The sequence below is a fragment of the Hermetia illucens genome, chromosome 6, assembly GCF_905115235.1.
Source record: "Hermetia illucens chromosome 6, iHerIll2.2.curated.20191125, whole genome shotgun sequence".
NCBI classification, from domain to species: Eukaryota; Metazoa; Arthropoda; class Insecta; order Diptera; family Stratiomyidae; genus Hermetia; species Hermetia illucens.
Window position 1 is genome coordinate 14,653,999 of NC_051854.1, and position 17,664 is coordinate 14,671,662.

The 17,664-nt window shown below is 39.9% G+C and overlaps 1 long non-coding RNA gene across 1 annotated transcript; it reads left to right on the forward strand.

Annotated features, from left to right (window-relative positions):
• Positions 1–1,090: 1,090 nt before the first annotated feature.
• On the forward strand, positions 1,091–13,714 carry LOC119659909. The gene is made up of 2 exons (XR_005250384.1): positions 1,091–11,780; positions 12,077–13,714. It is a non-coding gene; the product is annotated as an uncharacterized LOC119659909 (long non-coding RNA).
• The last annotated feature ends 3,950 nt before the right edge of the window (positions 13,715–17,664 follow it).

Here is a 17,664-nt window from a genome sequence, read left to right on the forward strand (position 1 = left end):
GGAAGCCGTGAGGGATTTAGATACAACACTTGTAGTTGACAATATTAAGAGAACTACAACCACTCGCTTGAGACGCCAAATTTCTTTGACTGCCCGATCCAGTGGCTCATAGTTCACCTTCTTCTCCAGGTATTTCCGCATTCAGTAAGCAGATCTATTAAGTACTGTTTGCGGCTCATATCAGTATACCAGACATGTTTCCGTGATCAGTCCATGCAAGGTTTTGATGGATCACCTTACATACAGCATTATGCCTGGTGATGTATTACAGGGGTGCCATAAGAGTGCTGCCAGAAATGGGATGGTTCAACGTCTCTAACAACGAACCACACATTCTACTGGTTGTTCTCCAACCGTTCTTTCATGATGAGCTTTTTATAACCTCGGGTGGCGACCACGCCATTCTGAATGGGGCACATGAACCCCCCCGTCTCAGCAAAGTGCTCCCAAGTACACAACCATCTGTCCGACAAATGCAAATCGACAAATGGCTGCTAAAGATAATTCTTGTGTTTACCGTGCATTGCCTTCCACTTCCATTCATTGATCCGCTCTTGGTCCGACTCAGAGGATTGAAAGATCGATTCTTCAAGTTAAGTGGGGTCAGTCTATATTCTGGCTTACAAACAACGGCATGCAAGGGACTCGCCTGCTCTTAGCTGTAAAAATAAGCGCGCAGTAAGTCGAATTGGCGATGATGTTGTATCGCCACGCCAATCTCACCCGATATCACGAGGCAGGTTCATCCGCTCCACGGCAGAGTTTGGATGATGCATTCGAAATTTGGACATAGTAGTCCATATCCATCGCTGGATGTTTACCAGATTGGTCTTTGTCCACGGCAATATTCTGAATGCATAAGCCAGAGAAGAGATAGCGAATATATTCAATGCGCTTCTTTTATTCTTCCCGAGAGATGCAATTTCAGTATCAGTTTTAAATGTTGCAGGAATTCGGACAGCAGAGCATCCTTCAGATCACCAACTCGAGCATAGGTTCTTTGCAGAATTCCTAGGTACTTGTTGAAGTCTGTCTCGGTCATAGCTTCGTGATGACCTTTGCAGATAGCTTGGATTCGACACTTGTTTAATCCCAATTGCTTCCAAATATCACGACTGAACATGTCTACTAATCGCAACAGACTTTTAGTGTGGTTGTCAGTACCAGCATACAGCTTGATGTCATCTAAGTTCATCAAGTCTATCAGTCTGAACTTAGCACGTAGGCCATAATTTATTGCAAAACCATACCATCTAGCATCATTCAGTGGCCATGAAAGCGAGTTCAGTCCCATACAAAACCAAACGGGACTCAACTAATCCCCCTGGGAGATGCCCCTCTATAGACGGCTAGGCTCTGAGGTATTGGTATCCTCATATATACGCATTGATAAGGGGTTATGCCACCCTTCCATGACTGTCGCCAAAAACTTTATCAGTTTCGGATCAATGCGATGCAGATGTAAGACATCGGTTAGCTAGGTATGCGGACCGCTGTCGAAAGTTTTGGCATAATCGATATAGCAACTAAAGAGGTTTCTTTGGCCTCTAGTTGTCTTGTCCTACAACTATTGCGTGGATAATGAGTTGCTTTTTGCAACCCTTTGACCCAACTCTCCAGCCCTCCTGCTCCTCGGACAGAATGTTGTTGGTCTCAAGGTGCACATTGCCCCTCCACTAATAATGGACGTTATGAATTTGTAGAGGGTTGGTAAGCAAGTAATCGGTCTTGTGTCTGCGGGGTCCTGCACCGTGTCCTTCTTAGGAATAAGGTAGGTAATTCACGCAGGGAGGAAGGGTCGAAATTCCTCCGGCTGACTAATGACCAGATTTATGATATGTACCAACCGACTGTGTATACTGGTAAATTTGTTATACCAGAAATTCTGCACCCGATCCAGAACAGGACCCCTCCAGTTCTTCGAGCTGTTTATGACTCGTCGAACTTTCTCTTCGGTAACATCCGCAAAATTCATGCCGGGCGTAGTGGCATGGTGGGTGTCTTCGGCGGTGATCCACTCAGCATGCTGGGCGGGTAACCCTCAAAGTCCACCCCAGTATTCTTTCGTTTCCGTTACTGAAAACTGTGATATTTGGAAGCTCTGTTGGGATTCGTTGAGAAATCTGAAAAAGCTCTTCTGGTTCCTCGCGTATGTTGCATTCTGAACACGTCTGAAGTGACTTTCGCCGTACCGTCGTAACTGACTGCATATGATAGAAAGTTTCTGCTGCGTGTTCAGAATTTCAACTACGGGTGTCTCAATGGGGATGGCATAGTTTCTGCAGTTTATTTCTCACCCGTCTGATGGCATTGCCAGTGCTAATCTAGCAATCTAGCAATGTCCTGCCTTAGTGAGTCCCACCAAAGTTTTTCATTGATTATTGATTTACAAATGACCATTTCTATTTTTATTTTGATAATTTTATCCACAAAACCCTCTGATCTTTTAAACTTTCAGAAGTTATTAAATTTATTTAAATATTTTCAATTACAAAAAAGAACCTTTGGAACATTTAAAAAATGACCATTAACCTTTTTTTATTATTATTTTCATCATAGACGTGATTATGCTATGTATTATTAAATTGATTTCTAACACTTGTTTTTGGCTAAGGCGAAATGTTATGCATGCAAAGGTGAATGTTAAGATATTGCGGGGATTTTTGTTGTTAAATAGAGGCTGGTTCGATGAAGGATAGCTTGACACAAAACATGGGAAAATTTCTGTCTGAGCGGCTTCATTGCCCGAGTCAAAGTTAGCGAAATGCTGGGTAGCTGATTAATGATGTTTCGAGGGCTGTTTTGTATCATTTTTGGTAGGAGTTCTTTCGCTTGGTGTAGAGAGTGCACTTGTAATGTTAAAAGTGTTTCTTTGTTCTGATTTGTTTTCTCGGATAGACTTTTGGCTTTCTGTTCCGTTCAAGTGGAGAGTCATTCTTTTGGTTCGAGGAAGGAGAGCCTGAGGAGTCTGGTGGGTTGGTTTTTGGTTGCAGGGAGTTTTGGATGCAATGCGAAGTGGTAACGAGGAGTTTCCAATATTGAATGAGTAATGAGTAATGAGTAATGAGTAATGAGTAATGAGTAATGAGTAATGAGTAATGAGTAATGAGTAATGAGTAATGAGTAATGAGTAATGAGTAATGAGTAATGAGTAAATGATGTTTGGTCTCCAGGAGTTTAGGGATTCGTTTGTTCCAGAAAGAAATACCAGAAATGTAAGGGAATATTATCCATGTGAAATCCGGGGAAATATAATTGAGTGAGCTATGAAATTTAACGATGTTACAGTTTAAAACTATTCGATTAGAAGTCAGGTTATGTTCGAATATCCAGATCACCCGTAAGATTATCCCTGTTAGAATTGTTATGAACTGGATTGGAAGCATTAAGGAAAAATGATGTTAGGCTTATTCACTGTTCTATAAACCGTACTTTCTGTGTTTGAATTTTGATCTTCGTTTTATTATATTGAATGTTGATTACTTGACTAACGTATACGTAAATTCTGAAACCTACTCCGTAGTTTATATATTTGGGATGATGAAAATTGAATAATTGAGATAACAACATATGCGTCCTTTACCACCATACGAGCATTTTCTCTCTGCAAGTGGCATCAGGTTACATTTCTCCATTAGCGAGAATACACGCAGAAAGAAAATAAACCTGTCTATGAATATGCTTCATTTCATCCCTTCAATTCAAAGAAAGATTTCCTGAAATAGGTAATATGAAGGGGTCAGCCTTTGATTTGAGGACTCCTTCTTCTCTTTCTTTCAACATACACTGGTCATAAGGTGAATCTGCCAACATCATGACCTGAGAATACCAAGGCTGGGTGTGAACCTTAGAGGCTGCGGACATCTGAGGCAGGCGAAGAAGCATCGGTTGAGGATGTGATCCGTCACGGATCTTCCGTCTCGATAAAGTCACTCAGTTCACAAGTTTTAGGGCTTCACGAGGTAGAGCGGTTTTTTTATTTTATGTTCCGCAAGGTTCGCGCGATATTCCTTTGCTTGTTTTGATTATTCGGTTCCGGGACCGGGATGGACCCACACATCAGTTTAAGGAGAAAGGAAGTTTTATACAATGACACCTGAGCACTCTCTTAAAGTTTTCAAAAGGATCTGTCACATTTCCGAGCTTGACTAACACTGAAGCTTGTAATCGTGTATCAATGGAACACTGTTGAGGCTCAGTATTGGTGAGTGGACTTTCACTGTCAATTTTTTTAGGTTTCTTGGGATAACTCTTCTCAAATCACCCAGGATGGTCCTCCGACTACCGAATAACTTTTAGTTATTACAAACGTGTACTCTAACCGAAAATTAGAGCGAAATATCTGGATTTGAACTAGAAATCCGCCAGGGGATACTGCTCAATGGATAGATTGAATATCCAACCCTTGCCTTTTCAGCGTCTACAGAAACTGGATTAGAAATTGCAATATATTGAAGATCTTGAGCAAGAAGTGCTCGGTGAAATGGATTTTGGACCAGCAAGATTTTAATGTTGGGGGCGAAGCCGATAATATGAGCAACATTAATCCTGGGTATTAAAATTTTTTTGTCGATAACTGATCCTCTGAATTATCATTAGTTAATCGGATATGGGGCCTTCTGTAAGGATATTTGAAAGATGATAGCTCAACATACCGATACCCCGGGTATCGGAGTTGGTGGTGGCTTTTCGAAGACGGGGGGGATTTGTTCAGCTGAACGTATATATGTCATCCTTCGATTCTTATATTGCTTCTATTTCACAATCTTTTCTTCAAATTACCCATTTCGTTTCTTTTGTTGGGTATATTTTTTTTTATCAAAACAAGTACGGTATTTCGGGAATCAGTTTTTCCTTGCTCAAAACTGGGTATTTCGGGAATCAGTTTTTCCTTGTTCAAAACTGGGGAAGGGAAAAACTAATTCCCGAAACACGGCATTTGAGGAAGGGAAAACTGATTGCCTAAACATGGCATCTAACGAAGGGAAAACTTATTCCCGAAATACTGTATTTGTTTTTATAAAGGAAGCTTTCTTCTTTTCAGATAATATTTTCTTATCATGTTGAATTGAAACGTTTCAGTTTCCAGTATCTAAAATAAAATAGCAATGTTAAGCCTTTCTTCAATTCTTTTGTCCTATTTTGAGAGTTTAAGTCAAATTAAAATTCCCTCAAATATTCTATGAAGTATCCTTTTTCATTCCTATACATTTCAGTTTTCTGTTCATATTTATCTCTCAATGAATTGCAAATTCAATGATATATATTTATTCAGATTGAAAGCACGATTACTGTTTCAAAAGTTTTCGTGGATAAAAGTGGTTTGAAATGCTGATGGGCTGAAAAGGATAAAAAAGTTAGAATTATGAATTATTTTTAAAATTTCATCAAAACAAAATATTAAAGGCACTCGTTCTAGGAAGTATGAAGGGGGATGTTATTTTCATCTATTTTTTACATAAAATAAAATGTGATATTCCAGAAATAGATATTTATCTATTCAACAAAAGTAAATATTTGCGTGTTAATTAGGGTTTGGGTAAATTTCAAACTTTTGGCAAATTACATTCTGAAGGCACGTTATATTTCGACAACAAAAGGATAATTTTCGAAGGCATTCAACAGACAAACTAAGCAGATAATAGCATCCCTTAAATATTCAAGTTTATAATCGGAGGCAAATATTCGTCGTCAAGTAGCATCCGTTGGAAGTGGGGAAATCTTATTAAATCGAATAAAATTCCAAAAATAGATTCTGATAGGGAGGCTCTAATGAGGTTATTCATTATTGAGAGATTTTGAAATATCTGAGCATTTTATTACTGAATAATTCCTTATTTAATTGGAGGTCTGATGAGGGATGAATTGTTAATTTCAGGGCGGTTATTGTTACGTGGGATCACGCAGCAAAGGTAATTAAATCGTAGGAGAAGTGCTTTCTAAATAGAAGGAAATTCTTCACTTTTGAAATGAGACTTATTTTTAAGTTTAAATAAGAGGGTATTTGGGGTAACATCTCATTTGTTTCATCATGAGACTACCGAAGCTCTTTATTTCTTGAGAGTAGACCATAATTCTTCTTATTCTAAGATCCTGACTTCAGTTTTAATGATGAATTGTTGCTAGCAACCCCTCAATGAATTCTAGCCAATTTCAGCAGGTTCCATCTAAAGAAAGTTCTTTGGATGAAAGTGGTAGGGTTCGATGGTATTTCTTGGGAAATAGTTTGTGTAAACATATAGTGAAGGTTCTCCTCTTATTTTTGCTAGTAAATACAAATATTCAAAATTAACATTAGATACCGTCGAAATCTGAAGAAGCCTTCAAAGGCGCTAATTGGAAACGTATGAAGTCAAATGCAATAACCAACAAATAGGATAGGAGGCCTTTTAAATTGGGGTTATCTTTTCACTCAGGATTGAGGAATTGGTTCCATCGAATTTAATAGGCAATAATAAATAGAGTCATTCAAAATCCCCTCCGTTTGCGCTTACACACTTCTTTAAACGTTTGGGCCATTCGTCTATCTCCGCGTGTACTACTTTTAGTGGTATTGTGGCTGCTATCGCAGCAAATCGGCTTTTAATCCTTAAATATTCCGGTGACATTTAGAGCAGGTCCTCTCTTCTAATGTGTTCCACAACTGGTAGTTTAAAGTATTGAGATCAAGACTACCTGAAGGCCAATCTTCAGAAACGACAAAGTTGGGTAAATTAGCACCAAACTAACGTTGAATCGACTTCGCTTTATGTGCTGGGATTAAGTTCTACTGGTATATCTAGTGCGTTCCTTCGAATAGGGAGCTATTCAATGGTATTTAGAAGTTCGAGTTTTGAACACTTATTCGCAAAAATCCAACTGAGTGACCATTTCATACGACACTCCCCACCAAACCATTATGGGGGCCGGATGACGTCCTGGTTCTACTTTGTGAATCTTTTCTCTAGTTTTCCGAAAACTGCGTGCATATATCTTATCATTTTGACAGTTAAAGTTCTCCATTGAAAATTGTTTCATCTGTGAAGAGAATTGGTTGGTTACGGCCGTGCATCTGTCAATAGAATAATTGCTCCGCTCTCGTGCCTCTTATTTGACGCAAGGTTTGTGTCTAGTACTTGTTTGGTAACCCCCAAGCTTAAGCTCATCTTCTAAGATGCGTGGCATGGTTCTGGGTGTAATTTTCATCCCGCGAACCATGTTTTTTTGTTTTCGAATTGGATTTCTGCGAATTGTTTTGGCAATTGCTGTGCTCTCACGTGGGTGGCCGCATCTGCGTCCATTTTTAACAGAAGAGATCTCATTATACCTTTTAAAATATTGCCAAACGAATTGCTTCGTTATTTTTATGCCGGCTCCATTTGCTAGGAAATGGTCTTTCATTTGTCCGAGAAATCGACACTCGACCGGATCGGTTGTAAGCGCTTGTAAATCTGCGAAAAACTAAGCCAAACATTCTGTCGACAGGTTTAAATTTGCGATAGTTTGGCGAAATTTGGCAGAAGCGGACACTTGTCAAAGAACAGACCGCAAGCAGCTAGCAGTTGGGTTGTCTACGTTTACAGAGCGGGAGGTACACAGAAAGCGATGAAGAAGCGGCAATGCATTTGCCTGTAGTACACTTTCTAGGCAGCATCCGAAATCTTATCTCGTGGTTGACAAATACATACAGCCCTCAACCAGAAGATTGGGCTTTGGCATGCAAAGTAGTTTCACTGGAGCGAGTAAAATGGGCATTTAACTCGTTCCATAGGTACAAGTGTGCAGATCCGGATGGCATTCTTTCTCGTCTAGTAACAGAAAAATGGATGCCCTGGGTCCACACGTTCGGAGTGTATACCGTGCTTGCCTCGCACCCACTCATACTCAAACGAGCTGGCGTGATATGAAGGCGATATTTATTCCCAAACTAGGGAAAACCACCTACATAAACGCAAAAAGCTTCCGACTCATCAGTCTAGCTTCTTTTCTGCTAAAAGGACTGGAAACACTAGTAGATCGGCTCAGAAGGGATACATATATCCCTAGGTGGTCATTTCACTGTAGGGAACAAGCCTTCCAGAAGGGCAAATCCACGTAGACAAAACTCCATGAACTAACTGAAAAAATTGCGAACACAATGTTCGATAAAGAAAACGCCTTAGGCGTATTCATGGACATCGGAGGCACCTTCAATTAGCCCTCATTCGCGGCAAGACAGCATGGAATGGATCCGCTGTTAATCAGTTGGATCCTTCACATGCTAGAGTGGAAGAAGATCCTTATATTGGTCGGACAGAAGTTTATTGAGTCAGGATGCCTTAGGGCTTACCCACAGGGAGGGGTTCTCTCTCCGCTGTTATGGCTTCTAGTTAAGTACACCTTGCTAAGGGTCTTCGCACAACCATTTGCGGACGAACTAGCCGCAATAATTATCGGCAAGTTTTCGGGCACAGCATGTGACCGCCTGAATGCACATGGACAGTTTGTGCCTCCATAATAGGTTAGAGAGACTGGACTAGTTGTGTTCAGTAAGAACGTCAAGTGGGGCAGTTACACACTACCCACTTTAGCAGGGGCGGAAATCCAGCTGGTTCGAACAGTCAAATATTTAGGAGTACATCTCGACTCCAAGTTAACGTGGAAGTACCATTTCCAGAAACAATACCAGACATCTTGCACATCGCTCTAATGTAGGACTGCCATAGGTAAGATCTGGGGACTTTCACCAAAACGGATTCACTGGATGTATGCATCCATAATAAACCCCATTTTGATATATGCATGCATCGTCTGGTGGTCGAGACTTATCTCTGCTAATAGCAGGAAGCTGCTGACGCAGATTTAGAGGCTCGGTAGCTTAAGTATTACTGGAGCAATGAGTACTACGCCGACCATGGCCCCCGAAGCAATTGTAAATTTAGCCCCAATACATTTGGAGGTGATAGTATTGGCCCCTGGAAAGGTGGCCAATCATACGCTCATGTGTTCATCTGGAAATTTCTTGGCAAACATTAAGTGGCTCTGATGACCGTCGATCATATGGTTTCCAGATTCGTCTTTGAAAACACATATTCCGTCGTAATCACCAAAAGAGAAGAATGGTCGATAGATGACCACGAGTCTTTTGGAATTATAGACTTAATAAACTTCACTGACGGATCAGTGAAGGAAAACGGATCGGTCGCAAGGGTCTTCTCGGGAAAGTTCCGATTATGGAGCTGACCCGACTTCTCGGAAAAATGAGGACCATATTTCAGGCGGAGATATATACCATTTTATTGGCAGCTGCAGAATGCTTGCGGGAAAAGTGGATGGATCATTTTCGCATATCGGCGTGAAACCAGTAGCGTCGACGTCACTAACTTCCATTTCTTCCAGTGTTTGTGCTTCCGGTAAGGTTGAAGGGGAAGGTTATAATAGGCCTACTAGAAGTAACTTTAAGAATCTGTAATCTGTAGAAAGCTTGAAAAAACTGCTCTACTCTAGACAGCCTTTACGGCAGATTATTTAGTTCTTTCAGGGAATGCCAACAGCATTGCTTTGGCATTGTGGTCGCTGCTCTGACGATAGTTGTTTGTGCTAGTGGATCTTCAGAATAGCTGTCTTATAGATCCCGTAACTTTGCTTAGGTCTCCAGGAAAACTTGCCACCTGCTCTACTGTCACTTTTTCAATCATTTTTGAAGAAGTAGCCGACCCTCGTATTCGAGCGCTTCTTCAATATAACTACTGGAAGTAATCTCTCCCACAGCCAGTTAAGCATGACGTACAACACCGCATCTGCGCTACTGGTTCCCATATCTTCTGGAAGGTGGGTCCATTACCACCTGTTGCTGTTGCTAAGAAAGAATTCGACACACTTTTAAGGCAGGGTATTTGCAGGCCATCGATTAGCTGCTGGTCTTCTCCACTACACATGGTCAAAAAGTTCAACGGCGCATGGATACCATGTGGCGATTAAAGACGTCTGAATGCTCAAACTGCTATCCTATAGCAATCATCCACCACTTTGTGCAGTCAACTACTGCCGCGTTTTCACGATCTTGGACTTAGCTAAGTCGTACCATAAAATAAATCCCTGTAGCTCCAGAAGATATACCGAAAACGGCTTTACCCACACCCTCCGGACTCTTAGAGCTCACACGGATGCCTTTTGGTCTGTGCAATGCGGTGGATGATGGATGATGTTTTGGTAGCCTCTTCTTCAGAGTCAGAGCATTTGGAACATCTTGAATCCATTTTTCAATGTCTCCTTGAGGCCGGTCTTGTGCTTAACGTTGAAAAGTGCAAACAGCATGTGAAGTTTTTAGGTTACATGATTTCTCTTGAGAGAGTTCAACCGGATCCAGACAAGGTTCAGGCCATCATAGACTTTCCTCAATTTAAAATGGTCAAGAATCTGTTAAGGTTTTTGGGCTCAACATCAGGCTGATGATCTGCAGAGGCATTTGAGCTAGCCAAAGACAGCTGGCGGATGCTACACTCCTGCCATTTCCTCAATCAGATGCATCCCTAAACATTTTCGTCGATGCCTCAGACATTCTGCGCCATTCTGCCATGAAGGCTAACACCTCCAAGGAGGTGAATGTCTCCACACACGTATTGCTTTGTGTAGATGTTTCCCGGAGGTCCTTGCAACCACCATAAGAAATGTTGAACAGGGGGAACACTTTTTCTGGCTTGACGTCGACGGCAGGCCAAAGAATGTTTCCGTCTTCAGGCTGAAGCCGTTTGTTACCGAGGCTGAGGTCTCGGAGAAGAAAGGTGCGCAGCACGTGAGATGAGAGAGAGACGTGAGATGGTGGGCAAAAAGCCGGGTTTTATCGCTGAAACCCAGTATCAGTTGGGGTTGGGGTTGTGTAGAGCCGCTTAGCAGAGATTCGTCCAAGCTCCACACCAGGTTAGCAAGACTTACCACGGCTGAAAGCTCACCCGCCTGAGTGTCTTGTCTACCCCTTGATGGCAGGTTGACAGCTGCGAAGCCGGCGAATCAAATAATAAGTTGGTGATAAACCAAAGTATGACCTAAGTTTGATGCATATGCAAGCGATAAAACTCTTGCTATCTGAGGGGACGAAAATTCGCCGCTTTAGCTAGAATTTGGCCAATATGTGATGCTGGAATGATATTATCTATTCGTGTAGAGTCAAGGGAAATACCAATCTTATTATTAGAAAATGTGTATCACTCAATCTAAAATATAATATTCAAAAGCTATTTTAAGCAGGCACTTACAGCACACGTACAACCACTCATCATTCCTATCACATTCCTGATATTCGATGCGCATTATTTATGGTGATGATGCTTTTGCAATTGACATTCCTCTGACATGTTATCGATACTAAATTATGCATTTATTTCAATATTTATAGCATTTTATGTGTGGAGTGTAAATTGATCTGCTTTTTCTTTCTCCCCCGCCTGTCTCTGTCCTTCGTCTGAAAGGTGTGTCCGATAAGGTATGTAAACCTCTAATTGTCGCTAGCGGAGACATAAGGGCATGAGATCAAAGATAGAAGTGAATGGAGGTAATTTAAAATGCTTCACACAATTTTCATTGGCTTTTATTGGAAAATGCTGTCATTTTACGAATTGAAAGAATAAAATTTATTTTTGTCGGAAATGGTTTATGACTATAAAAATCGTTTTCATGTTGTATGAATAATTGGAGACGAGCCAATTTCCATTGTTGGAGATAGGTAATGGAAGACGTGAATAGATACAATATGACACCATTGGATTTTATTAATATTAATAACATACCTCCGGGGAATGAAATGATTGGAGCCATACATACTGGTGAGTAATTGACATAATTATGGTGTTAAATAATTAATATTGGTATTGGGAATTGTAAAATGGTTTTGAATCGCTTTTCCTTAGAAGTTTGCTTCCTACTAAAGCTAATATTTTATTTTAAATTTGCATAAATATTTGGATGATGAGAGTGCACATAGTTTTATAATTTAAGATGATACAATATTTATTTTATTTTTGTTGATTTAATAACAGAACATTTTCTTTTATTATTATTTTTAATTTTATTAAGAAATGAAATATATTTTTTTAAAAATTGATTTATTTTTATTTTGAAGAGACAGAGTCAACAATTAACTGGAAAAATCGAGATGTTATTATTCTAGTATTACTTCTTACCTAAATACACAATTCTAAATCAAATCTAATTATATTATATGAAACGATAATTATTATTATTATTATTACTATGACTATTACTGAAAAATATGAAATTATATAGAGAAATTTGAATAAAAAGAATAAAACAACCAGTGTATGAACTGTACAAGATATTCTAAATAATCTAAAACAAAATGAAATCATAATATGAGTGTTACCATTTAAAGGAAACCAAAAAGTAACAACAAAGTAAGTAAGGTATGATTATATACATGCAAGCGAATCGCACTTACTACTAAATCTAAGAGTAAAAATGAAAACAATAGCAATCAATACCCTAAAAAGAGGAGAGCAAAAAAGTTTTTAAATAAAATGAATTTTTCTTTGGTAAACCATCAAGAAATCCATAAATGACAAAAACAAAGACAACTCATGATTACCTTACTCCAAACCGAAATCAATGGAAAGCAACAAAATAAATTATATCAGAGAATAGTTGTTTTTATTTCTAGAGCAACAATAAAAAATTCGGAGAGTGAAATCTTTCGATGGAAACGTAACATAGATCATATACACACATTCAATTCTAAATAGCCAAATAACAAAGTAAATAAAAAATAATTAAAGTGTTACTTGTTCAGCTCCTAAACTCCATAGGATCGATCATAAATCGATAGGCTAAATATCTGGTCATCGATAGTTTGCTAAGTTGAAATAAATTAAGATAAAAAAAAAATGTCAAGATAAAGGAAATATTGTAACAAATTTCATTACTAGCCTGAACAAATAATTCGACATATTTTACATTTCAAATTGACGTAAGTAAGTATATATATTAAAAGAAAAAAGTGAAAGTAAAAATTGTGTAATATAAAAATATCTAAACGCTTTATCAATATTATTAAAAATTTACTGAATTAAAATCAATAGAGAAAAAGAAAGAAAAAAAATAAATAAAAGAAAAGAGAATTTTATAAAAACAATTTAAGAAACAAAACATATAACACAAAACAATGAATGAGGAAAAGATCAGACATACATAAAAAGATACAATGAAGATTCCTTACTTTCGACATGTAGACTAATAAAAAAACAATGCTGCAACAACAATTGAATCCAAATTAAGAGGGATTACATTATTTTTTTTTGCCTCAAATTGCCTGTTAATCCACAAAAACCCTTTATACAAGTTGTTCCCATCGTTAAAATTAAATTAATATTCAAACTTTGTTGCACGATTTCAATTAAAATTCTCGAGATCATGGGAAAAATATTGACACAATAACAAAATTATATTTGTATGCAAATGACAATTTTTGGAAGAATATAAATGCGAATAAACATGGATTTGATAGGTATGAAATAATATAAATTAAAAGCCTTAATTTCAATTTAAGGTTGCTTTGTTTTCTTCTCATTGCAAATCTGAATTTTATGTAAGGCTTTATGAAAATGAAATTTCGAATTTATTGTGTATGCGAATATAATTTTCCCAAGAATAATTTTAAATGTGATAACACATGTAACAAAAACAAAACAAAAAAAAATCGAGGATAGAATTTTAAAAATAAACTTTTAGCAAAAGTCATAGAGTAACAAAAATGTGTTTTTTATTTATTTTTTTTAAGCTCCCTTGACTATTATCTACATTTTCGTGGTGAGGCAACTCAGTAAGGAGTATCCTCCTGGAAACCAGAGGTGACACTTAAAGCTAAGCGGTCATCCAAACTCCAAACCAAGGTGTTACTACCCTGCCGAGGGCTGCATGGTCATAGTGGTTGAGATGTGGCCACGAACAATCAATTATGGGTACCAGGGGACCCCCAGTTTCATCTAGCCTCGTCTCAGCAGCAAGGGGCTCTGCAAAGATCGACTTATTTTTTTTTATTTCGGTAAAACAAAGCCCATGGCAGCCAAGTATGAAAAGCCTAAAAACCTAAAAGACCAAAAGACGTCAACAGCATTTCGATCATGATGATCCAACTCTGAGCGAAGGGGATCTTTGATGGAGAACCTGAGTCTAGACTCAGATTTTCCACTTATTCAAGTGCGAGCCAACCCTATTGGAACCCAGTCCTTAACGGACGAGTCGAAGCAGTCCCCTTTTGTCAACATTCCTGACCCCGGGCTCCAATCTTCGTTACCTGCTTAGGCTAAAGTCTTTCCTACGGGTAACCATCGGCCTTTGGACAGGAAAAAGCCTTCGGGCAAAATAATGCCTCGCGGCAAACCGCCTCCAGGCAACCGCTTTCGGGTAAAATACAATCCTCGGGTTGCGTCAATTCTGAAGGCAAATGATCCTCTGGTGCATCCGCGGTTAAGAGCAAACCAAAGCGTCAGCGGTCTTGCGACGATCCCAACCCTTGGGATCAAATGGCTGCCAAGGCTGCGCTGGTGATGGATGGGTCTTTTATGACGACACTAATCCTTCTGGTTACGATAAAAAGCAGTATGAGTAACTTAGGAGCTTCGCTGTAAGCACTGCATTCTCGATCTTCTTCGAATATTACGGATAAACCTTGCCGACGGAAGCACGAATGAGTTTCTCAGATGATGTGTGGAAGTTTAAAAAGTGCTTTCTCTGGCTTTCAGAAGAGAATTGTAATGGTGCTGAGGTCCTGGAATAATTTGGAGTCCAGAATAACCTCAACACCTCTACCTGGATGCTATTAAATAGCAAAGCAGGAGGAAGAGCCGATAGGGGGGGGGGACTTTTCTCACTATCGGTATTCCTGATATTAAGAAACTACGGGAACAAACGGGCTACCGGCTCTATTACGGGCTTGAGTCCGTGACATTGCAAGCGTTGGCTCCTAAAACCATCGAAGAGGACGTGCAGTCCATATCATCTTCATCTGCACCATGGATGAGGTGCCGTATCTCCCAAATAAATTCGCAGCATTGTAAAGCGGCGACTGCACTTAGTAGTCGTCAGATCAATAGCTGCAAGACATGTATATACCTCACATAAGAACCGCGGCTTTTAGAGGGGGGGGGGGGAAGTCCAACATGCTGACATGCCAATGGAAGTGATAGAACAAGGTTCCTGCATGGTGGTTTCAAGAGACCTCCAAGCTATCTCGGTTAATGACCTATGTGATGGTGACACCACAACGATCAAATTGGCCATAAAAAGCAAACAAGGAGATTAGGATTCTATGGTGCTTTGCTTATTTCCCTTATGACGTAGGCGAAGTTCCCAGCGAACATTCATCAGAGCTAACCAATATGCATTGGATTAATAGCAGGATATGATGTTAACGCTCACTATACATGCTGGGGAAGTTCCAACATCAACGCGAAAGGACCGAGACTACTGGAGTATCTGGTAGGAACCGAATTGCAAATCCGCAATTTGGGTACTGAACCCACTCATTAAGCGATCTCTAAACGCTTCATATCCTAGTACTGAACTAGGTTGTAAAGAAAGGCCTTTATCGGTAAGCCGATATTTGGAAGGCTACAACACGTGTAGTAGCCTGGCAGCCAAAGCCAGCAACAAGAAAAGGGACAACATCTTACTTAGCACAATGCCCATCAAGGAATTAATGATAGATGGTCATGAACTTGAGTGTTGAGCTATCCCTGATTCCGGGTTTCAATTGAACTTCATTATCGAACACCTCTTCAAACGACTCGGCTTGAAGGAAATTCCCGATGCATTATTTTATTGGAATTCGGCCAAGGGACTCAAAGAACTCAATCCAGAGTAAATTTTTAAATCCATTCCAGGACAACTGGGTTCTCAACCAGGATCGAAGCTTTGGTTCTACCTCAGATTACCACATACTAACCGTCAGAGTTCATCGACATTATATCTTGGCCTATTTCACAGAATGTTTCGCTTGCGGATCCTAGATTCGTTACGGAGAAGAGACAGGCTCCAGCAGAGCAGTTCCTTTCTAATACTATAAGAGAACAGGATGGATGATTTGTGGTAAAATTGCCATTCGTGAAAGATCATAAGTTGTTGGGCGACTCCAAAGAGATACCATACAAACGTTTTCTCGCTGTAGGACGTAAATTGTCCCGGGAAGAATCAATAAAACAGCAATACAGTAATTTCATGAGAGAGTATCATATGGAAGAAGTCGATCTCCAGCAGTTAGCTACGGTCCATTACATCCTGCCGCATTACTGCGTCTTGAGACCAGACAGCACCACAACCAAGTTACGAGTGGTCTTTGGCATATAGGCTAAGATGTCCACGAATCTCTCTTCCGCTTCATAAATTTGTGTTAAGGGTGAACATCGAGAAAATGTAGCGCCAAATAAAGGAGGAGGATAGAAAATTCCAGTTGATCTTGTGGAGACATAATGTCAATCAACCCCTTCAGCGTTATCAGCTTCCAACTGTGAGGTACGCCCTTACTTAGCTATAAAATGCCTAAGACAGATAGCAACGCAAGGTGAAACGTCAGAACCATTGGGATCGCGGGTAATGAAAAACAATGTTTACGTCGATGACGTAATGGCAGGTCAACAGCTCTGGCAGTACGAAGGCAACTAACAGAATTGTTTCGATCAGAAGAATTCAAATTGAGGAAGTCGTGCGTAAACCACAATCAGTTGCTTCAGGGTATTGCCAAAGAAGAGCAAGCGGTCCACTTCGATCTAAACAAAGATTGTTATCATCTGAAGACTTTAGGCGTGACGTGGCTCACTCAAGATGGAAACTTCTGCGTGAAAACTCCAGCCAAGCGACAGTAAAGTAACACGGAGAACAGTGTCCTCTGATATAGTGCACCTTTTCGAACCTTTAGGAATAATGATCCCAGTGCTATTCGAAGTAAAGACATTCCTTCGGGCACTCCGCAATATAAAAATAGATTGAGATGCAGCAATGCCAATGGAGATGCACTCCTTTTGGATCAGGTTTTTTGAGGAGGTGCAATGTTTAGAAAACATCAAATTTCCCAGAGATGGATTTTCTGGAAACACAGCACAGAACATCGGATACATGTCTTCAGTGATGCATCAGAGAAGGCTTATGGAGCGGCCTTATACGTTATACAAAGACGGTCCCGTGGTTGTCAGACTTCTATGCGCTGAATTCAAGGTAGCGCGGCTAAAATCTACATCGATACCACGGTTGGAACTTCAAGCCGCTGCACTTATTACCAAACTCGCCACTCGAGTGAAGCGGGAACTACGGTGGAATGATGTACCATGCACGTTTTGTTCAGATTCGGAAATAGTTCTTGGCTGGCTGAGAAGCCTATCAACGTCGTATGTCACCTTTGTTGCGAACCGAGTAGCAGCAAATGGCGACAAGTACCTTCCAAGGAGAATCCAGCAGACTTAGTTTCACAGGGAATCTCACCTAATTTTTTCGAACCGAGGTTTCTACATGATAGAGAAAGCTTGTGTAGTTTCACAGGGAATCTCACCTAATTTTTTCGAACCGAGGTTTCTACATGATAGAGAAAGCTTGTGGCATCGGAATTCATTTCAACACTTACGACGGATCCTCGCTTATGTTCTTCGATTCGTGAACAACACTGCAACCAGTAAAGAGTTCAAAGGCTCATCGCTTATAAAGGAA